We start from the raw sequence: 27,495 nt of genomic DNA, 5'->3' as shown, positions 1-27,495 counted from the left end.
CGGTTTCCTTGCTAACTCCTACTCATCGTCAAGGTTGAGTAGCTTACCTTGTGAAGCCTTTCTTCCTCTTTTTTTAGTTAAGTAACCTCTTGTGTAATCATGGAGCACCCATGGATTATCTCAATCACAGTCTTATATCAACTTCTGTTGTAATTAGCACTTTACTTATTTGTCTCCCTCCCATAATATAAATGCCTTCACAAGAATAACTTTGACAGTGCCTGGAACATACTAAATGCTCAATGAATCCATAGTCTCCCTTCTTGGTGCTTCATTGGGTATTATTTATCAAAGTTATATTTATTTCCTTCATATAATAAAACTGGATATTTTTTCTATGGTATACAATAATTTTTATAATGGAAAAATTCTCTGTTCTGAAGAAATTGGCAGGGAAATCATTAGGCTGATATGATGAAATGCAATGGTTTGCCGGTGATTTAGCTCAGTGGTTCCGTGGCCTGCCCTACAAGCGGAAGGGCCCAAGTTCGATCCCCGGTACCAAAAAAAAAAAGTTATGGAGGCAGTGGTTATAAATTCAGCAACATATTAAAATGATTACACACTATCACCATGTGGAATTTATTCCAGGCATACAAGATTGGCTTAACATATGAAACTCAAAGTAACATGCCACATTAATAGAATGAAGGGAAATTCATCAACATGATATGAGGCATTTATGAAAAACCCACAGCTAACTTTTCCTCTAAGATCAGAAACAAGAGGGCTCGGGATTTAGTTCAGTGGCACTGTGCCTGCTTGGCAAGTGCAAGGTCCTGAGATTGATCCCTGGTACCAGAAATAAAAAAGAAAAGAAAAAGAAACAAGAGAAGGGTGCCTGATTTCATCATTCCAATACAAACAGTATTATTCAGCCTTCAGAAAGAAGGAAACTGACACAGTACAGTATGGATGAATTTTGAGGACATTATGTTAAATGAAATAAGACACAGTAGGACAAATACTGTATGATTCCACCTATCTGAGGTGCCTACAATGCTCCATACATTGAGATACAAAGTAGAACAGTGATTTCCAAGACCTGGGAGAAAAGAGGAATGGGGAGTTACTATTTATTGGATGCAGAATTTCAGTTTGGAAAGATAAAAAGTTCTAGAAATGAATAGTAGGTGATAGTTAAACAGCATTGTGAATGTTTAGTATCACTTAACTGTACATGTAAAATGACTCAGAAAATTCTAAGATTTAAATTCAAAACAGAATGCATGTGATAAAAATGTATAAATGTTCTAAAATTGACAAGCATGGTAGTCATACATATGTACACTAAAAACAATTGAATTATACACTTCAAATGGGCAAACCATACATGTGAGATGTTTCCTAATGAAACTTTTATAGCCACATGTGGTGGCATATACCTGTAATCCAAGCACTCTAGAGACTGAGGCAGGAGGATTGCCACAAGCTGAAGGCCAGCCTGGGCTACATAGTGAGTTCAAGAGTATCCTGGTCTGCACAACAAGACCCTGTCTCCTTAAAAAAAAAAAAGTTGTTATAAAAAGAGGGGAGGGAGCTGGGTGCTGTAGCATATGCCTAGACTCACATTACTTGAGAGGCTGCAAGTTTGAGGCCAGTCTGGGCTACATAGTGAGTTCAAGTCCAGTCTGAACTATAGAGTGAGACCCTGTCTCAAAAAATAAACTAAAATAAAAAGGGGAAAGTACATTATAATTCTTAGACAAATATATAAGTAAACATTTCTATTATTTACATGAAGTAGAGTGCCTTTTACAGAAATGAAAATTTTACTGAAAATTTGAAATAAAAATTCTGTAATATAAGCCAAATGCTTAATGCAAATTTTCTTCCAAAAGAATCCCAACAATACAATAACATTTTTATTTTTATGAAGGCAATCCATTTTATATGGCAATACATATACTGGCAAGCATAAAAAAAATTTTATTTGGCAGTATCTTAATAGCTTAAGGATAAATTTCCATAAATTTTATTTCCCTGCCAAATGACTCCAGTATGAAAATGTTTGTTTCAGTTCAATGTTTGAACTGAAATGTTTGTTTTTTTATTAATAATATCCAAGTTTCTCAACTCTGACAACTTCCCTTCTTGGTGACTAACTATTGATCAGAAAACCAGTACAAACCACAATAATTTAGTGACAGAACTACTTCAAAAGCATTGGTGTAGAAAGAATAAAGTAAAAATTTCCTAAACACTACCCGGTAAACATGTTACCGCTGTTGTATGCCCTTCCACCACTTGCTAGCATTTTCCATGTGGCCTGTGAATAAAAACTGCTATAAAACTTAATAAAAGGTTATTATCTCTCTTGTAGTGCAGTAAATGGACAGAAGCGGCCTCATCAAAATCCTCTATCTGCACTCTATATTCTTCTGGTCTGATACTAAAGGGGAAAGCTACACACCATATTGTAGTCCCTGTCTCCACTGCACTACTATGTAGAGTACATTCTTGTGCCATATGCTCAAAATCGTAACTTTAAGATACAATCATAGCCAGGCACAGTGGTGTGTGACTATAGTCCCAGTACTCATGGGGCTGAGGCAGGAGAATCACTGGAGCTCAGGCGTTCAAGACCAGCCAGGACAACATAGTGAGACTCTATCTCGAAAAGAAAAAATTATATAGATAGATATATATAGATATGATCTCCACATCAAAAGTGCATCTCTATGGGGGAGAGGGCTGCCTCTGCCTCTGCCCCATAACTGCTTTCCTTAAGCCCCCCGCCCGGCCACCCAGGCTGGTTTCAAGGTTGGGCTGACAACTCCTCTCCCCTATTGGTATTCACAACAGCCAGGGACTTGGTATTGTTGCCTGGAGGGGGAAAAAAAGGGCCTCTACTAAAGAAAAATTAACACCAATCCTTTGCCAAAGAAACCCTTTTTTCCTTTTTTTTTGGTACTGGGGATTGAACTGCAGTCCTTGCACTTGTGAGGTAGGCAGCGGAACCACTGAGCTAAATCCCCAGCCCTCCTTCTTTTCTTTAAAAAAAAAAGAAAAAAAACGAAAAAAAACTCTTCCTAATTTATTCCAAGAAGCCAATATAAAATAAACCTGATTTATCTTGTACTCCTTTCTTTCCTTCTTTTCTCTCTCTCTCTCTCTCTCTCTCTCTCTCAGATGGGAACTCACTGTGTTGCCCAGGCTGGCCTCAAATTCTTACTAGACTCCAGCAATCCTCTTTGCCTCAGCCAAAAGTGTAGCTGGGGCTATCGGGGCACCCTAGTGAAGCCAGCCTAAATTTGTTTTTCAAAAAAAGATATCAGAGAAAGAAAAGCTAAACCAACATCCCTTATAAATATCAATGCAAAAATTCTCAGAAAAATACTAACAAACTGTGTCCTGCCACGGGATGATCCAGTACGACCAAGTGGGACTTGTCACAGGAATACATCGATCAGTCAATGTAACATACCAGATTAACAGAGTGAAGGGAAAAACACGTGGTAATCTCAACAGACACTGAAAAAATACTTGACACACCTGTTAATCCCAGCAATATGGGAGGTTGAGGCAGGAGGTCACAAATTTGAGCCCAGCCTGAACAGCTCAGTGACCTCGCAAGACCCTCCTACAAAATAAAAATGTACAAAAAAGGCCTGGGGATGTAGCTCAGTGCGAAGGCCCTGGCTAGATTCAATCCCCACCACGACAAAGACAAGAGAAGGAGAAGGAGAGGGAGGGAGGGGGAGGGGAAGGAAGGGAAGGAGCAGGAGCAGGAGGAGGAGGAAGGGAAGGAAGAGGAAGAGGAGACAGAACAAGAGCAAGAGGAAGAAGAGGAAGAGCCAGAAGGGGAGGAAGAAGAGGAAGAGCCAGAAGGGGAGGAAGAAGAAGTAAGAAGAAAAAGGAAAGTATTTGACAAAATCTTTCACAATAAAAACAGAAAAGTAGGACGAGAAGGGAATTTCCCCAAGATAAGAAAGGGCTTTTATGAAAAACACAACTAACGCTATACTATTGGCAAAAGGTACTTTCATGCCCTGAGATGCAGCGCAGTTCAGAGAAGAAACAGCTGTTACACGTCCTTCTGGCACACAGGTCATCGGGGCTCCCACTGTTTCCAAGGGCACTGGGAGCTAAGTTTAGAGCGTAGTTGCCAAAAGTAGACAGCTTGGGGAATACTAGAGACCTGGCCAAGGTGCACAGTAGCTTCTTAAACTGTAAGTCTGCGTGTTGTGGTGCCAGCACTCCGAGTCAGCCTTCTTGGTCTGGTTTGGTCCCGCACTCCACTGACCATCCCACCTCGGCCTCCAAGCGGCTGGGGCTGCCGGCGCACAGCCCGAGCCCAGGGTGTCTTCTTGGTCCTGAATTCTTGTGTTGGGTCCCCCTCCTCGCACATGTACACGACACATCTTAATTCCTTTTTCATCCCCTTCCCCTCCTTCCTCCCTCCATCATCAATGCCCTTATGTTTATGTTGTTCTTCCTGGTTTACAAATTGCTAACGCGTATCCTATGTACTTACCTAGTATTATTGGGGGGAGGGGAAGTTGAAGAGTAAAAATTATAACAACTATTATGGCTTGAGTCTAGATGGCCCCCAAAGCCTCATGCGGTCACAGGTAGGGCTCTTCAGAGGTGGGTGGATCTGGAGTGTGTGACACTGGGATTGATTCATGGTGCAGTGGTCGGATTAAAGAGCACTAGGGTTAAGGATGTAAGTGCCAGGCAGGTAGTCTGAATAAGACATGAGGGACGGAAAGAGGCTTGTTGAAGTCACTTGGACTCGCTGCTTGCTGCTTTTGCTGTTTTCTGCTCACCATGAGCTATTTTTCCTCTGTGTTACCCCTCTGCCATGCCACTCTGCCTTGGAATCAGCCAACTACAAACTGAAACCTCTACAAACTGAGTCAAATAGACCTTTCCTCCTTTAACTTTGGGTGTCAAATGTTTTGTCTTAGCAAGGACAGAAGAGTAACTAAGACAACAATTTAGTCATGTTTTAAAACAAATTAACCCAAGAAGGACAGAATTCTTAATAAAATACTGGTTTGATATGCAGTAGTCCAAATTCTCAAAACATCAAATGATGTCAGTTAACCTTCCCCTCTTAGAAAAACATGATCTCTCATTAATAACAAGCCTGATGCAATAGAGGTGGGAAGTGCAGCACCCTGGGTCAGAGCACTGCCCTGGGCCAGACCACCCATGGTTTGGACTCAGGTTCAAACCTTTAGCCCTCCAGCTGTGAGACCTGATGAAAATTACTCAGCCTCTCTGCGTCCAAGTTTGCTCAATTTGCAAAATGATGATAATTATGATACTCTCTTTGGAAAACATGTAGTCCTGCATACTATTTCCTCAAAAAGTTAAGTAACATACGATCCAGTAATTCTACTTTTGGATAGATACTCAAAAGAACTGAAAGCAGATACTGCAACAAATATTTATAAATATTTACTAGTGTTCATAGTAGTGTTTAGGGATGGATGGATACTGTTACCCCTAATTTGTAAAAATATGTGGGTAATCTGGGTTTCTGCCTCAGGCAGGGGGTGTAGTGAGGAGCAGAGCACCTACCTCACAAGTGTGTACCCCTGGGTTCCATTCCCAGCACCAGAAAAACAAAACAAAACAAATATTTTTTTTTAAAAATCCTTCTCATTGTGTAATCTAAAATGTACCAATAAATTTTTTTTAAACTTCCTCTGTTATTTTTGTAAAGGCAACATGATAAACTGTCACTGTTCATTATCTCTCCATTAGTTATTAATACACTATAGGTTAAGATTTTATAGATACCTGTGATACGGGTAGGGCAGGAAGATGTTTTAACAGTGCTAAGGATGATGGAACCCAAGGCCTAATGCTCTGCTCTGCCACTGAGCAACATCCCCTGGCTGAGGGGTTTAGAAGTCACTGAGGCACATTTCTAACCTAAAGGAAGAACCCCCTGGCCCAGAAGGTCATGGGTCAGGGTTTGGTTTACCGTTCTCTACTGAAAAGTCCAAACACTTGTCTTTGATTTTAAAGAAGCAGTATATGGTGACCACTACCTAAAAATGTGTTTACAAAAGTCTTTAAAAAAAAAAAAAGACCTATACGCTCCTCCTTCAAAAGGAACATCTTATTAAACTTAACTCTTCATTAGTCGTCTCAATACAAATATAAATAAAGCCATAATTCATATACTTGTTCAAAAATGATCAATTTTCTTATTACAGGAGAGGTTTAAACTATAACCTTACCATATATGAGACGATATTTGGTTGATAATGCAAGTAAATTTATTTAACTCATGATTACATCTAATTAATACCAAAAATGCTATCTCAAAAGTTAACCAAAGCTAAAGTGTAATATGTAAGTTTTCAATAAAGTATATGCAATTTTGCTGAGCTGGAGGGAAAATATTAGCAATTATTTATTTAATTTCAGACAAATGGCATGTTCAGCAGGTGCTCCAGAAAATGTTGCTTTTTGTAGATTGTCCATTTTCCAAAAAAATGGAATGAACCATATGTGGAAATATGAGTACACACTTTCCCAAGGTGGTCAGATGGTAAACCAATACCAGAACTGCGAGTTAACAAGCACATTTTTATATCAAAACCACTGCAACGTAAGCTTCATTTCAGACTGCTTTGTATATTCTTAAGTAAATTCCGTACTGACTGAAGATTTGTCTATTTTGATAAATAAAAATCTTAGTGGGTTTTTTTAAAGAGTATTAACAAACATTTTTCAATTATTGCATATTCTCCATTACCCATGCCTTTTTATTTTTTTGGTACCAGGGACTGAACTCAGGACCTTGGGCTTGCCAGGCAGGTGTGGTGCCACTGAGCTACATCCCTGGCCCCTACCCATGCATTCTTATGGATGTTCATTACATACTAATTCTTGGGTGTGCTTTTTAGAAAAATTAACCTTTATATTAACCTGGACAATTTTTTCTCTTCCTCTAAAATAATTCAAAATAATAAAAATCAAAACTGTACTCCACTGCAGTTTCAGAAAGAAATTAAAAGGCATGAGGAAAAGTTTTAAGTTTTTAACAAACTTCTTTTTCTTCTACATTAGTCAGCCCAGTTTTGTTTGAGTGATAAGCTTGAGTCAAGGAAACCAGAAGTCTTGATAAGATCTAATACGAGTGTTTGATATGAAGGTGAGAAGAATAGCACTGGGAATTTAGGATACAAGGGTCAAAAGAATGAAAAGAGGGCCAGGGATTTAGCTCAGTGGTTCCAGCGCCTGCCTCACAAGCACAAGAACCCAAGTTCAATCCCCGGTACCAAAAAACAAAAAACAAACAAAAGAATGAAAAGAATAAAGGTTTCAATGTATCTCATGGAGCTTGATCACGAAAGTAGAATGCTGAAAAGAGTGGAAATGAAAGTCATTGGAGTTGAAAAGAATAAGATTATGAAAGAAGTGTATGGGATGGTGGTCTACATGGCTTACTGAAGTCACCCAGAAGGGTGGTGGTGGTGTCTGGAATGGACAGGAAACTGATAAAGAAGGCTCAAAGGCTTTGATCAACATGGAGTGAGCTAGAGGGAGACTAAAAAAAGGACAGTGTCAAAGAGAGACAAAAGGAATTAAAATGGTGCAAATTTCAAAACAACAATTTTTATATGAATGTAAATAGCAATAATTTGGAGTTGGAAATAGATTAATTAAATGTAGAGGTTTAAAGGCAGAAAGATAATTGGGAAAATGCATAGCCACTATTCAGAATGGCCTCCCAAAAGTAGTCTTTTGGAAGGAAAGCCAGGATTAAATAAAGACACAGAAATGAGAAGGGTGTTCTATTAAAAAATTTTTTAAAAGTTTATTTACATTAGAAAAAGTCTGAAGTGCCAAAGGAATCTAAGAAAAGTTTTGAGGGAAAAAATCAGTAGAAGAATGAGAAGAGGTTAAAGAAAAGTCAGAGCTATATAGAGAAGGGGATACAAAGAAAAAATAATTGATCAGAAGTGGCCACATATAAAATAGAAGTCAAGCAGCTAATGCTGAACTTTAAAATATTAATATTTAAATACAAAGACAGTAATCCTAGTGGATATTTATGTACTCGTTTACCTAAGGCCTAGACTTCCAAGCCTTTTCCCCCAGATGAAGGCACCAATCTGTGTTCTCTTGTACGTCTTTGAACACATTTCTTGATCTCTTTAAGCCTTAATTGGAGCTAGCAGTTCCTTCTGGGATGTTAAATGCCAAATGGACATCGTGTGACAGTCTGACACGATGCTTGGAACATGTGGCACCCAATAAATGCTCAGAAAGCTATGAAATTCTCTAAGACAGGGATGTAACAGACAACATCCAGATGGCTCCAGCGACGCCGGCCTCCTGGTTTTCACACGTGTGGTCAGTCCCCTTCCGCACAAAGCTGGAGGGGAAACAGCAGGAATACATATGTCACTTGCTCCTCACCTCAGCCCCAGCCCTCATCCTGACTTCAGCCTCAGGATAAGCTCCGAGCCAGACCTGCAGCTAAAGGGCTTCCGGGTTCCCGACCCTAAGAAACCATGCAAAAGAATTAATTTTTTTCTTTTCTTTTCTTTTTTGGCAGTGCTAAGAATCAAACTTAGGGCTTCATGCGTGCTAGCCAAGTGACCTAACATGGAGCTACAACCCCAGCTCAAAATTGTGAGCTATAGATGGACAGATAGATAGATATACAAATACAGATACAGATACGGTTTATTTTGCCTTCTGAAATAAGGTCTGGCTATGTAATCCACTATGTAGCCTAGGCTGGCCTCAAATTTGTATTATTCATCCTGCCTGAGCTTCCTTTGCTGGGATTACAGGTGTGTGCCACCAAGGCTGCCTCAATATTTGTTGTTTTAAACCAGTCAGTTTTAGGGTAATTTGTTATCACAAAAATAAATGACAGATAAAAATTAAAAATAACTGGGCCAGGGATGCAGCTCAGTGGCACCATGCCTGCCTTGCAGGTGCAAGGTCCTGAGTTCAATCCCCAGTACCAAAAAAAATTAAAAATAACTAATATATTTTGGTAGAATGCTGAAAGTAGAATGCTACTATAATAAATGTCTAAAAATATGGGAGCCAGGCATGTCTGGAACTGAGCAGTGCTGGCCTTTGAGAAAGATTTAGGTTGGATCTTAAAGGTGAGTGAATGAAGTCACACTGGAAACCCAGCAGTAGCTAACTAAAATAGTGCCTGTGTCAAATTCATTCTTTTGTTTGGAAATCCTAGTTGCTCAACAAATTTTGCTAAATTGGATCAGATTTGTTTTCCTTTTCTTATCTCTTCTGTACTTAGCACTTTCTCAATTTTAAAAGGAATCCAAATTTGAAAAATTATTTTGGAACTAATATTTAAAAACCCTTTTACTCATTAAATATATACTTGGATTCCAAGTATAGCTGCTGTCCACACTTTAAGGAAAATGTGGTCCAACTTAGCTTTCAAAGGAGCAGGGTGAGTTCCTGTCTTGTCTCAGTTTGCTGTTTTACTGTAAACAGCTTTGATACATTTGAAGGAAAGATTTTCCTTTCTGAAAAAAAACTATCAAGCCTAAAAACAGTCTGCAGTCACGGATATGTCTATAAAAAGATGTCTGTCAACAACATTTTATGGTTTAGAAGAAAACTTACTGCAGTTTTCAGCTCCTCACCAGCTATTTCTATTTTTTAAAGTGCGGTTTAAAACACAGTCAATATTAAAGGCCATCTATAAACCAGCTGATTTCTTCTCAATTTAATCAGCCCAGAAAGTCGATTTTAACAGCTTTCTTTACATTCTCCACTATGAAAAACAGAAGAACCTTTTTTAAAAGACTTAAACTACTTGAAAGTTACTGAATGTCAAGAAAAAAAAAGTTTCCTTATGGATATCTGTTCATTGATTAAAGTAACTCTCAAGAATTTAGCACAAATTCCCAGAAATTGAGTTATCACCATAAAAGTTTAAAATAGAAGGTAACATGGTGACCCAACAGTCCTGCCTCCTACTAACTACATATGTAAACAGGTCCAACCTCCTACTAGCCTATTTCTTCACCTCTAAAATGAGAATAATATCTCACAAAGCTGTTATGAAGATTAAATGAGATATTGATAAATAAAGGGAGTAGTATAAAGTTGGCTCATGGTAGACAAGTTCTCAATAAATTTAACAAGAATAATAATCGGAAAGACTTACACCAAACAACAACAACAACAACAACAACAAAAACAACCAACTACAGTATCTGCTCAAAATTCAGTCCTACCCCTTGATCTGCAAGGTGGGAAGAGGGGATGGAACCATTCACAAGGCCAGGGATTTACTCAATTGTGCCTATGTAATGAACTACACAGAAACCCTCAGGAAAGGGGTTTGGAGGACTTCTAGGTTGGTGAACACATCCCCAGGCCATGTGGGCGTGCTCCACCCAGCTCCCAGGCTGCTTCTCCCCTTCCTGGGCCTCACCTCATGCAGCTCTTCTCTTGCTCATTTGTTTCCCTTATGATAATATCCTTAATAAAAAACTGGTAAGTGTTCTTAGTGTTCCCTTGAGTTGTGACCCATTCTAGGAAATCATCCATCTGCAGAGGGGCTGTGGTAAAGGGCCCTGGTAGCTAACTGGGGAGAGTGGTGGGGAAGCCGATACTTGATCCTGACGCTGGGCACACCTTTATAGGCCTATTTACAGGGCTGAGCCCTCAACCTGTGGGGGCTGCGCCAACTCCAGTCCTTACTATTACAAGTCAGTTATCGGACATTCCAGTTTGTATCCACAGAGAACTGGAGAATTGTTTGGTGTAGGCAACCCACATATGGGGCTGGGGACTTGGCTCATTGGCACCGCACCTGCCTAGGAAGCACAAGGTCTTCAGTTCGATCCCTGGCACAAAAAAAAAAAAAAAAAAAAACGAATAAGAAAACCCACGTATTTGGGTTCAGAGTGCTATAAATAGAAATATCCTAATGTCAGTAGTAGTAGAAGTGCTTTTAAAAAATCCATGGAGCTGTGTCAAAGGAACACAGAAACCAAGTGAAAGAACTTCCAGGGTCCAAAGCTGGAATGACTTGAGCTATAAGTAGTACTGGATTGTAACCCAAAATAAATGCTTGGGTGTACAGATAAACAGAAGAGACAAATCTGTGGAGAATAATTTCAAATATGTAATTCTTGTAGATTCTCTACCTTCAAGGAGGGGGAGTGTTACTCCATTCTCCTGAGGCATCAACAGTACACAGTGACTTCCTTCCAGACTTAAGTAGAGAAAAAGGAAATAGTAACTAACAGCAGCAAAACCTGACAAACACTACCTCGGCCAGGTGATCAATGCTGTCATCTGGCTGGGGATTTAGCTCAGTGGTACCTCACCTGCCTCGCAAGCACAAGGTCCTGAGTTCAATCCCCAGTACGGCAAGAAAAAAAAAGACTCATCTGATGTAGGGTGATCTGCCCAACATGTGTCACCCCACTGATTGCCAGGGTTGATTCGATTTGGCTGGCTAGGCCGGGGTCCCCTTGCCCCTCACCGCTCCATGTGCGTCCCTCCACCCCCCATAGAGCAGGACTGCTTCCTCTTCAAGGGAATAGGAGCAGCTGCACTCCCATGAGAACCTCCAAACAAGCTCTCGAGAGTGGCAACATCAACGGTGAGAAGCTGCATTTACAGTGTGTACCCTTGATACGATACACTGAAAATGGCTCCGTCTGTGTGGTCCTTCCCCTCAAATCCTGTGACCCCAGGCTAATTACAAGACAAATACTACTCAGATTCCATGGAGGGGCATTCTGACTGCACTCCTCAGAACTGTGCATGAGGTCATCAAAAACAGGAGAAGTCCTGAGAAACTGCCACTGCCAAGCCGAGTTTATGGTGCCATAGCAACTGAATGTAATGCGGTACCCTTTCATGGGACAGAAAAAGGACATTAGGTAAAAACTACGAAAATCTAAATAAAGTGTGAATATTAGTTTAAATATTTTAATATTAGCTAATTAATAATTAATTGATTAATACTTTAATATTAGTTTTTAAATACTTTATTAACATCTTAATTTAAATTTTGGTACCATTTCTCTAGAGCTAGACCGTGTGAGTTCAAAGGTCAGATTGTCCACTTACTAGCATGGCAGCCTCAAGTTACTTAGCTGTTCATATTTGTTTTTTCTCATCGGTAAAATGGACAATATCAAAAGTATCTATCTCACAGGATTGTTTTAAAGAACATCGACCAAGATGTAGTAAAATTCAATAGAAGTTACCCGTTATCATTACTAATTTTGTCTAATTTGGAGAAGTTGCTTAGTAATACAAGAAAGTAAGTTACATAGATTTTATAGAGAGAAAATAAATTTTCTATCACTCATTCACATGAAATGTAGATAGAAAGGAGAAAGGCAAAATCTCATTTCACATTCAGTGTTATTAGCAGTAGTTTTCTTTCTTTCTTTCTTCATTTTTTGAGACAGGGTCTCGATATGTAGCTCGGGTGGCCTTGAACTCACTATGTAGTCCAGGTTGGCCTTGAACTCCTGGCAAACCTCCCACCTCAGCCTCCCAAGGGCTAGGATTACAGGGGTGTGCCACCATGCCTGGCTCTAGTAGTAGTTCTCCTAAAGTTATGTCCCTTACAAGCATCTGCTAGCATTTCATTAATAATATTTTGAACTTATAGTTACTGTAATTTTTGCATCAGGTAAAATATATAAATCATCTACTTAAAATACTAAATAAAAATTTATATTTCATATTCCTTAAAAAAATATTCTTGGGCTAAGGGTATATATAGCTCAGTGGTAGAGTGGCAGCCCAGGATGCATGAGACTCTGAGTTCAAACCCCAGTACTGCAAAAAATAATAATAATGAACTAAAAATATTCTTTACCTTATTTTCACTTGTTCTTACTCTATTAGTCCACAAATTGCAGCACTTATTTATTATAAAAACATAACTAAATTAATATGTCAATACAATAATTATTTTTATTGATAAAATCTCAGAAGCAATTATATCATTATATAGCAAGCCTTTTTTCTCTTTAATTCTATATTTGATACTACCAGTGCCAACAATTTCACATTCTATTTGTTTTGTTGGCAATGGAAATACTAAGAAGGCTAAAACTATGTGTGATTAGAAGTTAAACCAGAAAAAGAAAAACAAAAAATATTAATTTTCAGAAGAAGAAATTAGAAGGCTGGGAATTTAGCTCAGTGGTTTCGCTGCCTGCTACGCAGCGCAAGGACCTGAATTTGACCCCCTGTACCAAAAAAAGAGAAGAAATTATTAATAGTAATTACAGAGGAATCAGTCACAACCAAAATAAAAGTCAAGTCACTTAGGTATAGAAGAACATTTTTGAAATGCACAGTGCAGCTGAGTTTTTCCTAAAGCCAAGGTGCCTATATACATAAACACTTACTAGGTGCTCAAAATCCTATCTACAGAATTAAGATAAAATAATAAGCCCCAAGAGAAACACTTACCATGGGAACTGTTTAAAGTATACAACAAAGAAGGTAAAGAAATGCCCTCAAGGTTAATTAAGTGAAAGCATAAATAATGTTATTGTTCTGTTTGGCTCAAGTAATGCCAACACCTAATCCAGACATAGGCTGTTTTGAAAGAAAGTCAAGAAATCAATTCTTATCTTATTTTGGGGAGAGGAGATAGTTCTTCGTGATTTTCTATTTCATAAAACAATTTGATCCAAAGACAAAATACCACAATCCATTTATAAAATTTGTCCTTTCATTTATCAAATATGTTTTATCACCTATCTATTATAGATGATTCTAGTTTAAAAGGAAAACAAGCCAGCTACAGTAAAGACCAGAAGAGTCAAAGTTGTTAATTTATGCCTCTGTTATTCAAGCACTCACTTCTAATAACCAAGAAATCTAGAATCTGTACACTAAAAAGCTTCTGGGCTATCTTCTCTGTTGCCACCTAATCCACAACACCACCGTCATCAGCTGTTCTTGCCTTGCTCCAATCTTCCACAGGGCAGCCAAGTGACCTCTTTTATTTTTTAAATAAAGCAGCATCCTTAATGTATGCAACTGAAGTTCAAGGGCCCTGGTAATTTACATGCAACCTATAAATTGGATGACAGACTAATGACATTTCAACTGCAAACACACAAAACAAAACCATCCCACACTTTGTAATTCTCATGAAACCCAACATATAAAGTGTAGTATGTAGGGCCAGGGATGTAGCTCAGTGGCACTGCATTTGCCTTGCAAGCACAAGGTCCTGAGTTCAATCCCTGGTACTGAAGGAAAAATAACTAACTAAATAAATAAAGGGTAGTGTGTGAAATAGATACCTTTTCCAAACCAGGCATGGTGGACACACTTATAACCCTGGCACTCAGGAAGCTGAGGCAAGAGGATCTCAAGCTCAAGGCCAGCCAGAGCTACACAAAAAGACCTTGTCTCAAATAAATGAAACAAACAAACAAACAACAACCTTTCTGAAAACAGCAGGGGGTTAGGAGAGATGGGAAAAGGTTGATCACTGGGCACCAGCTATGGTCAGACAGGAGCAGGCAGCTCTGGTGTGCACATAGGGTGATGACAGGTGACAATAATCTTCTATATCCCAAAACCTAGAAGAAAGGATTTTGAAAGTTTCACTATACATAAATTATAAATGTTTGATAAGATAGATATAAGTGAAAAATATAATCTGCGGGGCCGGGGATTTAGCTCAGTCGTTCTGCCGCCTGCCTCGCAAGCACAAGGTCCAGAGTTGGATCCCCAGTACTAAAAAAGAAAAAAATATATACACTTCGGCTGCCTTCTGCCTACACTGCTTTGCTATGAACTCTTTTGCTTTTGCCATGAACTCTGTGATGCCCTCTGCCATGCCACCAACTATGGATTGAAACCTCTACAAGCTGTGAAGTAAGTAAACCTTTCCTCACTTAAAAAAAAAAAAAAATAGCACACCTGTAATCCCAGCACTCGGGAGGCTGAGGCAGGTGGATCACCATGAGTTCGACGCCAGCATGGGCTACAAAGTAGAGTTTAGGGCCATCCTGAACTACAAAGGGAGATCCTTACTCAAAAAAAACCAAACAAAAAAACCACAAAATATATATATATATATGAACTGGGCAGGGCTTGGTGGCACATGTGTATAATCATAGTTACGGGTTAGGGGACAGGGACCTCGTGGCCTACAGTAGAAAGACCAATCCCCAATTCAAGGCCAGCCTGGCAACTTGGCCAGACTCTGCCTCAAATTCTAAAAAATAAATAAATAAAAATTAAAGCACGGGGCATGTAGCTCAATGGTAGAGCACTCTCCTAGCAAGTGCTGGGCCCTGGGTTTAATCCCTAGCACTACCAAAAACCAAAAAGCAATAAGCTGGACTGTACTGTCTCCCTTTTTAAAAGCTTCTGGCTTCCTCCAGTCCCCCAAAACCCCAGCAATCCCCACTATGCCACGCCCCTTTCTTGCTTCAGGCACTTGTAGTTCTGCTTCAGGCATTTGAATTTGCAGTTCCATGCTAAGAACTAGTGATCTTCAGGAGAAGGAATGCCAGACTCAAAGCTCCGCCAGTAAGAAAAACTTCAACCAGGTGCCCCTCTGCTGGAACCCTGAACTTCTTTGAACTGTTTACCCTAAATGTAATGAAGTAATTGTGTGACTCTTGAATGGCTCTCCCAACAGTAAGTAAGGTCTAAGAGGGCCGGCCCTTGCCTGCCCTGGGGCCTGACACCATGCACAGTGACCGCCTTTTCTCCTGCTCTTTCCTGTCTGGGAAGTTGCTCCGCTGTGCGGGACCTCTGGCTGGACATGTGAAGAAATTAGGACACCTAAAGTTCTCCAGCTCATGGCATTTCCTACAGATCTTGTGCTCTTAACCACTAAACAATACTAATTACTACACATAGGAAGAGAAAGCAGTATGTGTCCAGCTGTCTGCTTTCCTTAGGAAACCAACAAATAAATCCCTGAGATGAGTTATGAAATGCTCAGAGGGTAGTGCAAACATGACCAGAAAGAAAAACAAAACACCTACAGAAAAAAGACCACCTAGTCCACTTTGTTAGCATTCAGGCTATTCTAAGAGCAACGCAAAGACATTGAAGGGTTTTAGGTCTGAGGCATGGTGGTGCACGCCTGTAATCCCAGCACTAGGGAGGCTGAGGCTGGAGGATCACAGCAAATTGAAGGCCAGTTTGGGCTACATGGTAAGTTTAAGGCCAGCCTGAACTACATAGTAGGACCCTATCTTTAAAAAAGAAACCAAAATATAAATTAAATAAATAAGGAAAGAAAGGGTTTTAAGCAGAGAATTTATAAACAGAGATTATCAGGATATTAAATGAAAACAACTAAGCCCGTTCAGGGGCTTTTGTAGTAATTCAGTAGATGCAGATAAATACGTGTGTGTCGAGACATGGCAGGAGTCTGCGTATTATGGCTTATATTTTGTTACACAGTAAGTGAAGAAGTTGGCTGTCCACGAGAGATGAGAGGATTAGAGGTACAAGGGAATCATAAATCTGTACAGATAATGAGGACAGATCATAATCATAAATCTGTACAGATAATGTGGTGGATTAACGTTTAACTTGTAACACCCAGATGAGCTGAATCACCGTGGTCTGAGCATGGAGGATCCCACCTGATGATTGTTGCCAATACCCATAAAATGAGAACTGGAGGGGAAGATCATGGGCTGTTGATATTCTAGAAGCTTGCTGCGGCTGGTTTTCCTGAGCAAACTAGGCTGTTCTCATTGGAGGAGGAGCTCGGGGCCTCACTGTCACTGGGGATGGCTGCTGTTTTCATGTGGGAAGGGGGAAGCTCTGTTCTTCACTGAGAGCATCACTTCCTGCTCCAGTGTGGATCCCTCAGCTTGGTGGCACAAATCCTTCATCTCATGGGCACAGGTTTTCTGGCTTTCACCACTGGCCTTTGGGCCTTCCGGGTGCAGATCCTTGATACGGACAAGCATGAGACATTGCCATGGGCTCTAGGCCACTGGCTGGACTCAAGGAAAACATGGCCTTGGACTCTAGGCCTTTAGCTGGACTTGTGCGGGACATTGCTGTGGGATCCAGGCCCTTGGCTGGATTCTTTGGGCCTCTAGCGTGTGGCTAATCTCTTGCACTTCTCCATATTTGACTTTTTGGGTAAATATCATAAAATAATCCTATAAATTATGTGGCCTGTATTAAATGTATTCCCTTGCCAAAACCCTGAATACAACAAGGACCCTTTCTGAATCAATGCTGATCAACATCGAGATAGAAAAAGAAAGACAAAAGGACTGCTCCAGCAAGGAATACAGGCCTGTAATCACAGCATTTGGGAGGCTGAAACAAGAGGATCACTGTGGCCAGTCTGGGATACATAGTAAATTCAAAGCAAGCCTAAACTACATAGCAAGACTCAGTCTCAGAAAAAAAAAAAAAAAATCAAGAAGAATTGCTCTTGATTAAATGAGACCAAAGAGAAAGGACAACCAAATGTAATTTGTGATTCTAGACTGAAACCTGTACGGGTGGAAAATCTATAAAAGGCATTCTTAATAATTTGGACAATTGACAAAATTGGAATATGGACAGCAGAATTAGATTAAAATATATTATCTGTATTAAAGTTCATAGAGACTTTACATGAGACTGTTCTAGTTCAAGGAAAAACACTGTATAGGTAGGTACACAGAATAATAAAAAAAGATAAAATGTTAAAATTAATGAACTTGAGGTAATATGAGAATTCTCAGAACCATACTTGCAATTTTTCTGAAAATTTGAAATTAGTTCACCAGAGTTTGGATTAGTTCACAAAATTATTTTAAGATAATCAATGTTAAGCAAGATTTTAGTCTGAGGGCTGGGGATTTAGCTCAGTGGCACCGCGCCTGCCTCGCAAGTGCAAGGTCCTGAGTTGATCCCCAGTACCAAAAAAAAAGTTTAGTCTGAGAATAGACTCTCTGAATTTAAGAGAACAATCCTAGGTGACAGCAATATCAGTTTGGCCGTGGAAGTGGGTGTAGCAGAGATAAAAGTCATTGAAACTGGGGTCACATCCTTGACAGTTATCTGCTCTTTTCATTATATTGCATATTTCATATAAAATTACATTTTTAAATTTCATCTGAATACAGTTTCTTAATCTCTGAATTCCTTTTGACTTTTCTGTTCAGGCTCTTAGTACTTAAAATTATTTAATAATTACTTCTAATGCAAATGAATTAATTAAAGGTATATAGCTCCTCTCCATCACTATTAAGATCTTAAGAGAATTTCAGAACCCTTCCTGATATCTATTAGACATACTATAATTTTTCAGATTATCCTGAGTCCCACTCAGAATAGACTATGTGACAATACTGAATTTCAGCTGGGTGTGATGTGCACACCTGTAATCCTAGTGCTTGGGAGGCTGAGGCAGGAGGATCAAGGCCAGCCTGGGCTATATATAGTGAGACCCTGTCTCAAAAAAAAAACCCTGAATTTCAAATAAATTTTAATATGTCAAGCTACCACCTGGAAGATGATAATAATAATAATGGGACTTCAGCTGTGCCAGGTGTCCCTAAATCCTGGTCCTGTCTGGGTGAAAGTATACAGAGAGTAAACTTCCGGTCTCTGCATGAGCAGAAGGGGATCAGTCACCCGGTCACTCCAGGGGATGGAAGATCTAACCACTTGCTCATGACCTTCATCGCAACTTCCTATAGTCAGCCTCACTCTGCAAACAGGCTTTAGAGATGGCTACAGCCTCTAATCCTGAGCCTGTGGAGGGTTCCACAGCTCCAGTTGGTTTGTTTCTCTTGGCTCCTTCCTTTAGATTTACATCTACTGTCTGTGGTTCTGCTAGGTTAGTTGCCCTACATCTATCCACATAAGAATGTATTCCCTCCAGTCCTAATGGGTTTTTTTCCATTGTTGTTTTGTTTTGATTTTTGGTACGGGGGATCAAACTCAGGTCCTTGCACGTTCAAGGCAGGCAGCGGAACCACTGAGCTAAATCCCCGGCCCCCTAATGTTTTTGTATAATGCACTATTATCTCCTCTCCACTATTATCTCTATTTCTCTTTTCTTTGTCTTTGTAGGTCTATGTCCTGTTTTCCTTTACTGTAACTTCCTTCAGTGGTGTTTCAGGAAGGGTACAAATAACAGTTCGCCCAATCACTCTGCTGCAGTTGAAGTGCCATTCTAGTTTTTTATACCTTGGGGTTGGGTTAAGTATGTGATTTCCAATCTCAGTGCCTTCTGCATCAAGAATAACTATGAGCTATTTTCAATATTTTTTCAAGATCAACAGAAAAATACATTTGCCCATAAGACAATGCAGGGTGACATCACATTTCTTTATTCACTGTGTCACTCTTGGTTCATCCATTCATTCAACAGTATTTGCAGAGTGATTACTATATCCTACACATTTTCTAAATTCCAGGAATTTGGTAGTAAATGAAACAAAGTCTCTGGCTTCATGGAGCTTCCACTGTAAAAGAACAGATAAGCAGTAAGCAGTTATGTATCTTTCACTAATCATAAGCTCTGATTGGCAATTATGTGTCTTTGGTTAATTTTAAAAATTGAGAATGTTAGGTGCTCATGGAACTTGGAAATTAGATTATCCTCTGTAACCAAAAGAGATAAAATTATTTTTCCAAAATAAACAGAAAATGAGGATCAAAGCTGGGTCAAAAGATCTTTGTATACAAACATTAATTGCAGCATTATTTATAACAGAAAACTGGGACACGATCTAAATACACAGCAAGCAGGGAAATCTTAAGTAAATTACAGTCCATAAATATAATGAATTCATCTAGTATAGATGGTATTTTTAGAAAATTCTTATGACGTGAAAAAATGTTTGTGATAGTAAGTGGAAAAGGCTGACATAAAACTATATTCAATAAAATGCCAAGTCCATAAAAGAAAATACAAATATTCCCAGAAAAAAACCTGAAAAGAAATGCACTGAAATGGCAAAATTTACTCTAGATTCCTTATCTATGTTTCTTAACAGCATCTCTTTTTTGGTACCAGAGATCGAACTCAGGACCTTGTGCTTGCAAGGCAGGCGGTGGAACCACTGAGCTAAATCCCCAGCCTTCTTAACAGCATCTTTAAAGTTTGGTGGGTTTTTTTTTCCTTGAGACAAGGTCTGGCTGTGTAGCGCAGGCTGGCCTTGAACTCACGGTAATCCTCCTGCCTCCGCCTCCCAAGTGCTGGGATTACAGGTAGGAGCCACCAAGCCCCAATTTTATTTTCTTCCTTATATAAATTTCCAATTGACTTCTCTGTGTGTGACATAGGGGACAGGAACATTGATGTCAGACAGACTTGAACTGAGTCACTGCTTCACTTGGTATCTCTGTGACCTTGGTCAAATTCCTTTATTTTTCGGTACTTTTTAAATATTTCTTTCTCCTCTCTTCACATGGTTTCTGACAATAATCCGCTATAATTATTATCCTTCTTTAGAAATAAGATGTTTTTTACTCTGGTTTCCTCCACAATTTTCTCATTGTCCTTGGCTTTCTATATAGTCTGAGTATGATATGCCTACATAAAGTTTTTCTTGGTATTTCCAGCATCTGTGGTTTGATGTCTGTCATTCACCGTGGAAAATTTTTTTCCCAAATATCCCTTCTGCTCAACTCTGTCATTTCCTTCTAGTATTCCAAGTTCATGTATTTCACATCTTTTTAAATTGCCCCATAGTTCTTGGATAATGCCTTCCTCAACCATGTTGAGTGTACTGATCAAATGCATTCTTCATTGCCATTACAGTGCTTTTGATTTCTAGCATTTCCTTTTGATTCATTCTTAGTATGTCCATCTGACTGCTTACCTTTTCATGTGCTCTTGCATGTTGTCACCTTTTCTTTTAAGGCCTTTACATGTTAATAATTTTAAATTTCCCAATAATTATAAAATACATATCATATATCTAAGTCTGGTCCTGATGCTTGCTTTTACTCTTCAGGCTGTATGTTCCTTGCCTGTTAGAACACCTTGTAATTTTTTGGTGGAAGCCAGACATGATGCATCAGATAGCAGGAACTGGGGTACATGGCCATTAGTGTGAGGCTTTAGGTCAGTCTGCCCAGGAGCAGGGCCATTTAATGTTTTCTGTAGCTATAGGTGCCAGATTCTTCCAGTGCCCTTGTGTTTGACTCCCTATTGTCTTTGGGCTTCCCTAAGAACTCCTTAAGCCGAGTCTACATCTTGCAGGTCTTTCAGCTATAAGCCACTGTTACTGTACTCTTTTCCTGGTGAGGTGGTGGTAGGTATGATGAGGAAGATTCCATATTATAATTGTATCTCAGTCTTTAATGGACTCTCTGGGCTGCAGCCCTCACAAGTGTTTTGTGAGCGTCTTCCCCCTCCCTTAGATATGACAGAAAGGCTAGAGGGCTAAATGCAGGTGGGGAGAATAAGTGTCAGGCAGTCCTGTGCCTCTGGAGAGTAGGCCTTTGTTAGGGAGGGTGCTCCAATGGCATGGGTGCCCTCCCCCAAGCCAAGGCCACAAGGAGACCTTTCTTGTCTCTTCACCACAGCCTGGTGAAGTTCCTGGAAGTAAAACCTACAACGGCATGAGGGATCTCCTAAGACTGCAGGCCCCCAGAAGGGCCTCCCAGTAGCCTCCACTCAACCTCCAGCAATCTGTCAAATTATCAAGTGTTGGGGTGGGGATGTAGCTCACGGGTACAGCACTTGCCTAGCCTACATAAGGTCCTGGGTTCTAGAACCTAAAGCCTAGGACTGCAAAAAATAAAATAAAATTTTACCAAATGTCTCTAACAGCTTATGGCCTCAATGGCAACAGAAGAAAAGCTCTTACCTGTTGGAGCTGAAACTGCAAGTCTGCTTTACCTAAGGCTCCATCTCCTCACTTGTGGAAAGGCAACAGTAGAGGTATCTACCTGCCTTGCTGGTTTGTTATAAGGATTAAATAACATAATAAATGAAAAACATTTAGGCCCCAGGATCTAATTTATAGTAAGTTCTTTATGTATTTCACTATTGGTTTATTTTTTTCTTTTCCAACACTTTTGAATATTTTCTTTATGAAATTTTCTTCTAGTCTCAGCTTTTATGACATTACTTTCTTGTTTTCCCACGATTCTGTACTTGTATTTTCAATCTCATTCATATGCTTCCTTTTTTTTTTATATGCTTCTTTTCCTGCAATTAGTTACAGATTTTTACCCAAATTGCTGATCTAAGCCCCTTCTCTTTCCACTCAAAGTTTTTTTTCCTTCTACTCATTTTCTCTGGGCATTCTCAACCGCTGCCATGATCATGACTGCCGACAGAGGGGTGCATAAACAATCCCGCATAGACCTTTCACATTTTTCATTTAATAGATACTCAGGTGCCAGGCACACACTGGTACCTGCAGTATTTTATAGCTCAACCCAAATGTCCCCTACACACCTAAATTCAACATACACAGGATTACCATCATTATTCACACAGGTCTATAATAGCAAAGAAAAACATGACCCCTATCCTCTTGGAACAGAAGAGGACAGAAGAACAACACACATGCTGGTAATAATAAATTACAACATGGAGAGATGGGGGAAAAAACCAAATAACTATGTGTGTTAGCTACATTTCTCTGCTTGTTGAGACAAAATACCTCACACCCACAGTTAAAGGGGAAAGGGTTTATGTAGCTCACAGTTTGTAGAGGTTTCAGTCCATAATCGCTGGCTCTAAGGCAGAGTGGCACATGGCAGAGGTGCACCACAGAGGAGAAACAGTTCTTGGCACCCACAAGGTAGCAAAGGCAACATGGGAAAAGAGGAGGGGCCCCCAACAGCATCTTTCTGCCCCTTTTATGCAGATTATTTGGGGTGGGTAGCACTCATACCCTCAATCCTAGTGCCCTGGGGCCTAGCATTGCACCAAGAATCAATTCTAGAAATCAATTCACCCACCACTGCATGAGGCTTTGGGAGGACATCAAGACACAAGTCATAACACTATGAGAAAGAATGAAAGGGGCCTATAACGTGAAGGGTGTCTGTATAAATCCGGTGGCTTCCAAACTGCCATTTATTGTATAACTGCAAATATCACAGTACTATAATATCACTATATCAGCATCTCCTTAGCATCTTGTCTGAAAATTCTTTGAACTGAAGTTCAGAGAAATCAAGTGACACGTTTAAGTAAAACCTGAAAAAAGCAGAGGCCAAGCTGGGGCAAGGCAGTCCATACATGTAATCACAGCACTCTGGGAGACTGAAGCAGGGGGATTGCAAGTTCAAGCTCAGCCTGGGCAACTTAAATATTAAGTTGTCTTTACATATTTAAAAAGGGCTGGAGATGTAGCTTAATGTGAAGGTCCTAGGTTCAATTCCCAGTACCAGGACAAGAAGAAAAAAAAAAAGGCAGTGTCCAAATTCTAAATTAGTAGTATTCAGTTAAATTAGTAGACAGATGAATTTCAGTCTCGTTTTTCTCCAAATATTTACAAGTGGTGAACTAGAAAAAGTAAATTAATTTTCAGCGAGTTAGTTCTCTTCTTCGTTTAGTCTCTAAATAGATGTTAATGTTGATCTAACTCGGGGAGAGCTGTGTGTGCTCCTATAGCCCCAGCTTCTGGGAAAGCTGAGGCAAGAGGATCTAAAATTCAAGGCCAGCCTGGGTAACTTGGCAAAGCCCTGTCTCAAAATTGAAGAAAAATTTAAAAGGGGCTGTGCACGTAGCCCAGTGGCAGAACACTTGCCTAGCATGCATGAGGCCTTGAGGAAAAAAATAAATTATACTCTTACAGCATAAAAATGCTATAGATAAGCACAACTTCAATGTACTTAGTCATACAGAAAAGTTTTCTATCTAGACCATGATAGCCTCTCTAATAGTTTTTATATTTAACTTTTCCTACAATATTATCAATACATGTATGAAAGTTCATCACACCCAGAAACTTATTCCTTTACATCTTAAATCTCAAGATTAAAGATGAACTACTTAAAAGATGTATATTCCACCAAAGAAGTTTTTTGCAGGTTTGCTTTGTTTTGTTGCTGATACTGGGGATTTAACCCAGGGCCACTGCACTGAGCTACATTCCCAGCCCTTTTTTTATTTTGAGTCAGGGTCTTGATAAATTGCTGGGCTCAAATTTGCAATCCTCCTGTCTCATCCTCCCATAATGCTGGGAACATAGGCCTGAGCCATCATCCTGAGCTTGTAGTTGTTTTTGTTTTATTTTTTTGGTACCAGGGATCGAACTTGGCACCTTGAGCTTGCGAGGCAGGCAGCACCACTGAGCTAAATCCCCAGCCCTAGCTTGTAGTTATTTTTAAAGACATGCTAGTAAATACCTGGTAGTGTGAAGAAAATGTTTGTTGGGTCATACACATCATAGCCTACCTGTGCGTGGGGGAGTGCCCTAAAGCTAGTTTTTTGTACCTATAAATATAGATTTTGGGAAGTAGCTAGTAATATAACCAGGAACTGCAAAATGGAATTTTTTTTAAAGAGACAAGTGGCTTTTGGAGGCCCAGTGCCTAACCAGCTTTTCCATCTCCTGGGTCGTAGATGCCAACACCAGGAGGGCTGGAGCCATTTCCTTTCCACTGGAATGGGACAATAAACTACACATGGCTGGCAGTGATAAAGCACATGTAAAAAGTGTAAATATATACATTATCTCTTGTGTTCCCCATCCCCTGTTCCTTACTATAAGAGACCCTTGCCCACCTGGAAACAGTGAGAGGTGATTTGAGGCAAATAGTCCCCTCCACCTCCTCCGAGCTAGCTTTAAATAAATCGTTTTTCCTTTTTACCCAAATATTTGGCCTCCTTTGATTTGGTCAGTGGAAAGCCAACGAACCTGAGCATATGCTTTAAAACAAGCTGTCTTTGATTAATTCAAATGATCTATATTCAACAAATACTGAGTACCCACTGTGTGCTAAGCAAGCACTCTGAAAGACACAGATCTGAAATGGCTCCTGACCTTTCTGGACTCACAGGGTAATGAATAAATAGTACTTCAAAACTATCCTCTTTCTGTGTATGATTCCCTGGTCATCAAGAAACTTCTGAAAAATAAACTCACTCTCCCCCCCAAATTTAATATTCATAAAACAGTATGGTCATGGCCTAAATCAGATTTCTGGTCAACGTGTCAGTACATCCCTACTTAAACCAAAGATCACTCAGGTTTGCACATCAGTCTTTGGTGTGTTAGCTTGAGTAATTCCCTTAAATTTGATAAATTCAGATCAACTGACTAGATGCAAATTGTGAAGCTGCAGAAATGAGAATGAAATACAGGGATGGAATACATCCATATAAAATCTTATCGCCAATGAGTATATAGTTCAGCCTCTGACCTTTGTCTCATTATGCCCCTCAAGCTGCATTAACACACTAAACACCTTAAGATTGAAATGCATCATACAGCATGCTTCTTGGACTGTAATGCCCACATGGAACGCTGCGGGTGTGTTTAAATGATGGCTGATTGAGGAGGGCAGGGGAGGTCTGCAGCCTCCTTTCTGATAAGCTTCCAGTCATGTCCAGGCCACTGACCCGTAACACACCAGGTTACATAACTCACCTGCCATGAGGGCAGCTCAGCCTAGGCATCTGTGCCCTCCTATCTGTGTCTTACCTCTTCTGTTGATGCCCCCTTCCTTGGAGCCAAGACAAGGTCTTTATCATCTTTGTATCCTCCACACTTCTATTCTACCTGGATGCCTTCCGTATGACAGCCAACAAATAAACGCCAACTGAATAAATGACATCTAGCTTTCACAAGTCATTACTTCTGCTATGGTTATAGACAGAATTGTTTCTGACTTTAATTATTTAAAATAGAAAAATATTTTTGGAAATTAAAAAATCTGGAAAGCTTTTAATCTATTTTTTTTCTAAAGGAGAATTGTAAAAGTTTACAGTATACTACAGTGCATTTCTATGCTGACCTAATGAAATCTTTTTAAAAATCAGTTTATCTCCCAGTAAGTTTTCCTTTTATTTTTGTAAACAAACAAGAATTTAATTTTTTTTTAAAAAGTCACTTTGCTTTCCGGAGGTTTGGTTTTTGTTTTTTTTTTTTGTACCGGAGATGATCAAACTCAGGACCTTGCGCTTTAGAGGCAGGCGGCCACTGAGCTAAGTCCCTGGGCCGGAAAATTTTTGTTTTGTTTTTTTGCTTTCTTTTCTTTTTCTTTTTTGGTACCGGGGATCGAACTCGGATCCCTGCGCTTGCGAGGCAGGTGGCAGAACCACCGAGCTAAATCCCCGGCCCTTGTTTTGTTTTTTTATGTTTAGTGAACTAGTTTTAATATCTAATCTGTCATCATAAATAGCATAATTATGTTCCTGAAAGCAAAGAAAAGCACAGCGAATTCGCATTTTCCCAATTTTCAAAAGCACGTTTTTTCCCATTTTACATCAGTGTAAGGCATACAATTAATATACTTTATACTTGCCATCCGTCATTTTATTTCAATATTTCTGAGTTTTTTAATCTTTTTTAAAAAATTACTTTTCTTGGAATGTACCTTCAAATTTTAAAGCAGCAGCATAAAATCATTAAGGCATTTTAGAAAGGTGCATCTAAGCCTGGTCTGTTAAATTGGATCATATAAAATCATAGCGTTCCCGCTATCCAGTGAGATCTTTGGCAGTTTCAAGTGTTTTTCCTGACTTTCTGTGATCACCATGGCGAGTAACATCTGATGTAAATATTAGTTAACCTGACTACAGTCTTCCCTGAGAAAGGCAGTACGATGATAGGGTGTTTGGCGCATTTCAAAAAGGAACTGGAACAGAAAGGAACAGTTGGAACTTCCAGTTTCACTTCTATGATGTTTACCTCTACCGTTGGGGCAGCAATTTTATTTTTTTGCGGTGATTGTGCCAATTATAACACAATTATTTCTGAGAAACAGAAAGGATAGTTACACTAAGCATCTGGTTTTAAATTGTACTGGTGAATTAAACACAACCTAAAGGTCTTGCAATTAAATGTGAGCAATCGGTTTTTCGAATCTCCTGCGAGCAACACATTCATTACCAGGACCCGGCGACCTGAGGCCAGTTGCGCTCAGCACACCACCACCCGGTGTTGCTTTTTCATATTCTACTGGAACTGCCTTAATATTATCATTTTAAAGCCGTGACCGCAGGCGCGTCCTCCCGCGTCCCGGCCAGGAAACCAAGATGGCGGCGCCGACGCCTCACGGAGGCCCATGCGGGGCGGCAGGACGCGGCCGAGTGCGGCGGCCACAACCAGACCGTTCCGATGCCCGCAGCCCAACCCGCAGCCCGACCCGCTGCCGGCCTGGCGCCCAGGGCCGAGCGCGGGTAGAGGCTGTGGAGGCGGCGGTGGCGGCGGCGAGCGCCATTACCCGCACTGGCCCGGCCTCCAGGGGACGGGGACGCAGAGAGCGGGGCTGGCGGCGGGGACGCGGCCACCTGGGCCGGGCGGGTGGGGCGCAGCGCAGAGGGTGGCCGGGCCCACGCCCTATCCTCCCCTGGGGTCGCGCCGGGCGGGCGACGAGAGTGGAGGCCTCTTGGCCTCCTTCCCGTAC

General features: G+C 40.2%; 1 protein-coding gene and 1 long non-coding RNA gene across 9 annotated transcripts in view; both read right to left on the bottom strand.

The window, feature by feature from the left end:
* Positions 1-27,495, bottom strand: part of Drc8 (dynein regulatory complex subunit 8) — a 137,141-nt gene that overhangs the window by 109,493 nt on the left and 153 nt on the right. Inside the window, exons 1-2 of one of the 8 annotated variants that reach the window (XM_087194080.1) lie at positions 14,408-14,546; positions 8,038-8,347 (exon numbers count right to left, since the gene is read on the bottom strand). The exons of 6 other annotated variants lie outside the window; for them this stretch is intronic. The gene's annotated coding sequence lies outside the window, so the exon portion shown is untranslated. Of the gene's footprint in view, positions 1-8,037; positions 8,348-14,407; positions 14,547-27,495 lie in introns of those variants that run through there. One more of the 8 variants, XM_087194081.1, reaches the window with a different exon arrangement.
* LOC110350918 (uncharacterized) lies at positions 19,260-27,489 on the bottom strand. The gene is made up of 2 exons (XR_002397863.2): positions 21,771-27,489; positions 19,260-19,415 (listed from the first exon to the last, which is right to left on the bottom strand). It is a non-coding gene; the product is annotated as an uncharacterized LOC110350918 (long non-coding RNA).

Source organism: Heterocephalus glaber, unplaced genomic scaffold (genome assembly GCF_053883595.1).
Source record: "Heterocephalus glaber isolate CG9 unplaced genomic scaffold, H.glaber_assembly_v1.0 deba00001600, whole genome shotgun sequence".
NCBI classification, from domain to species: domain Eukaryota; kingdom Metazoa; phylum Chordata; class Mammalia; order Rodentia; family Bathyergidae; genus Heterocephalus; species Heterocephalus glaber.
The sequence above is the reverse complement of the archived record's forward strand: the minus strand, read 5'-3'. Positions and strand labels throughout refer to the sequence as shown.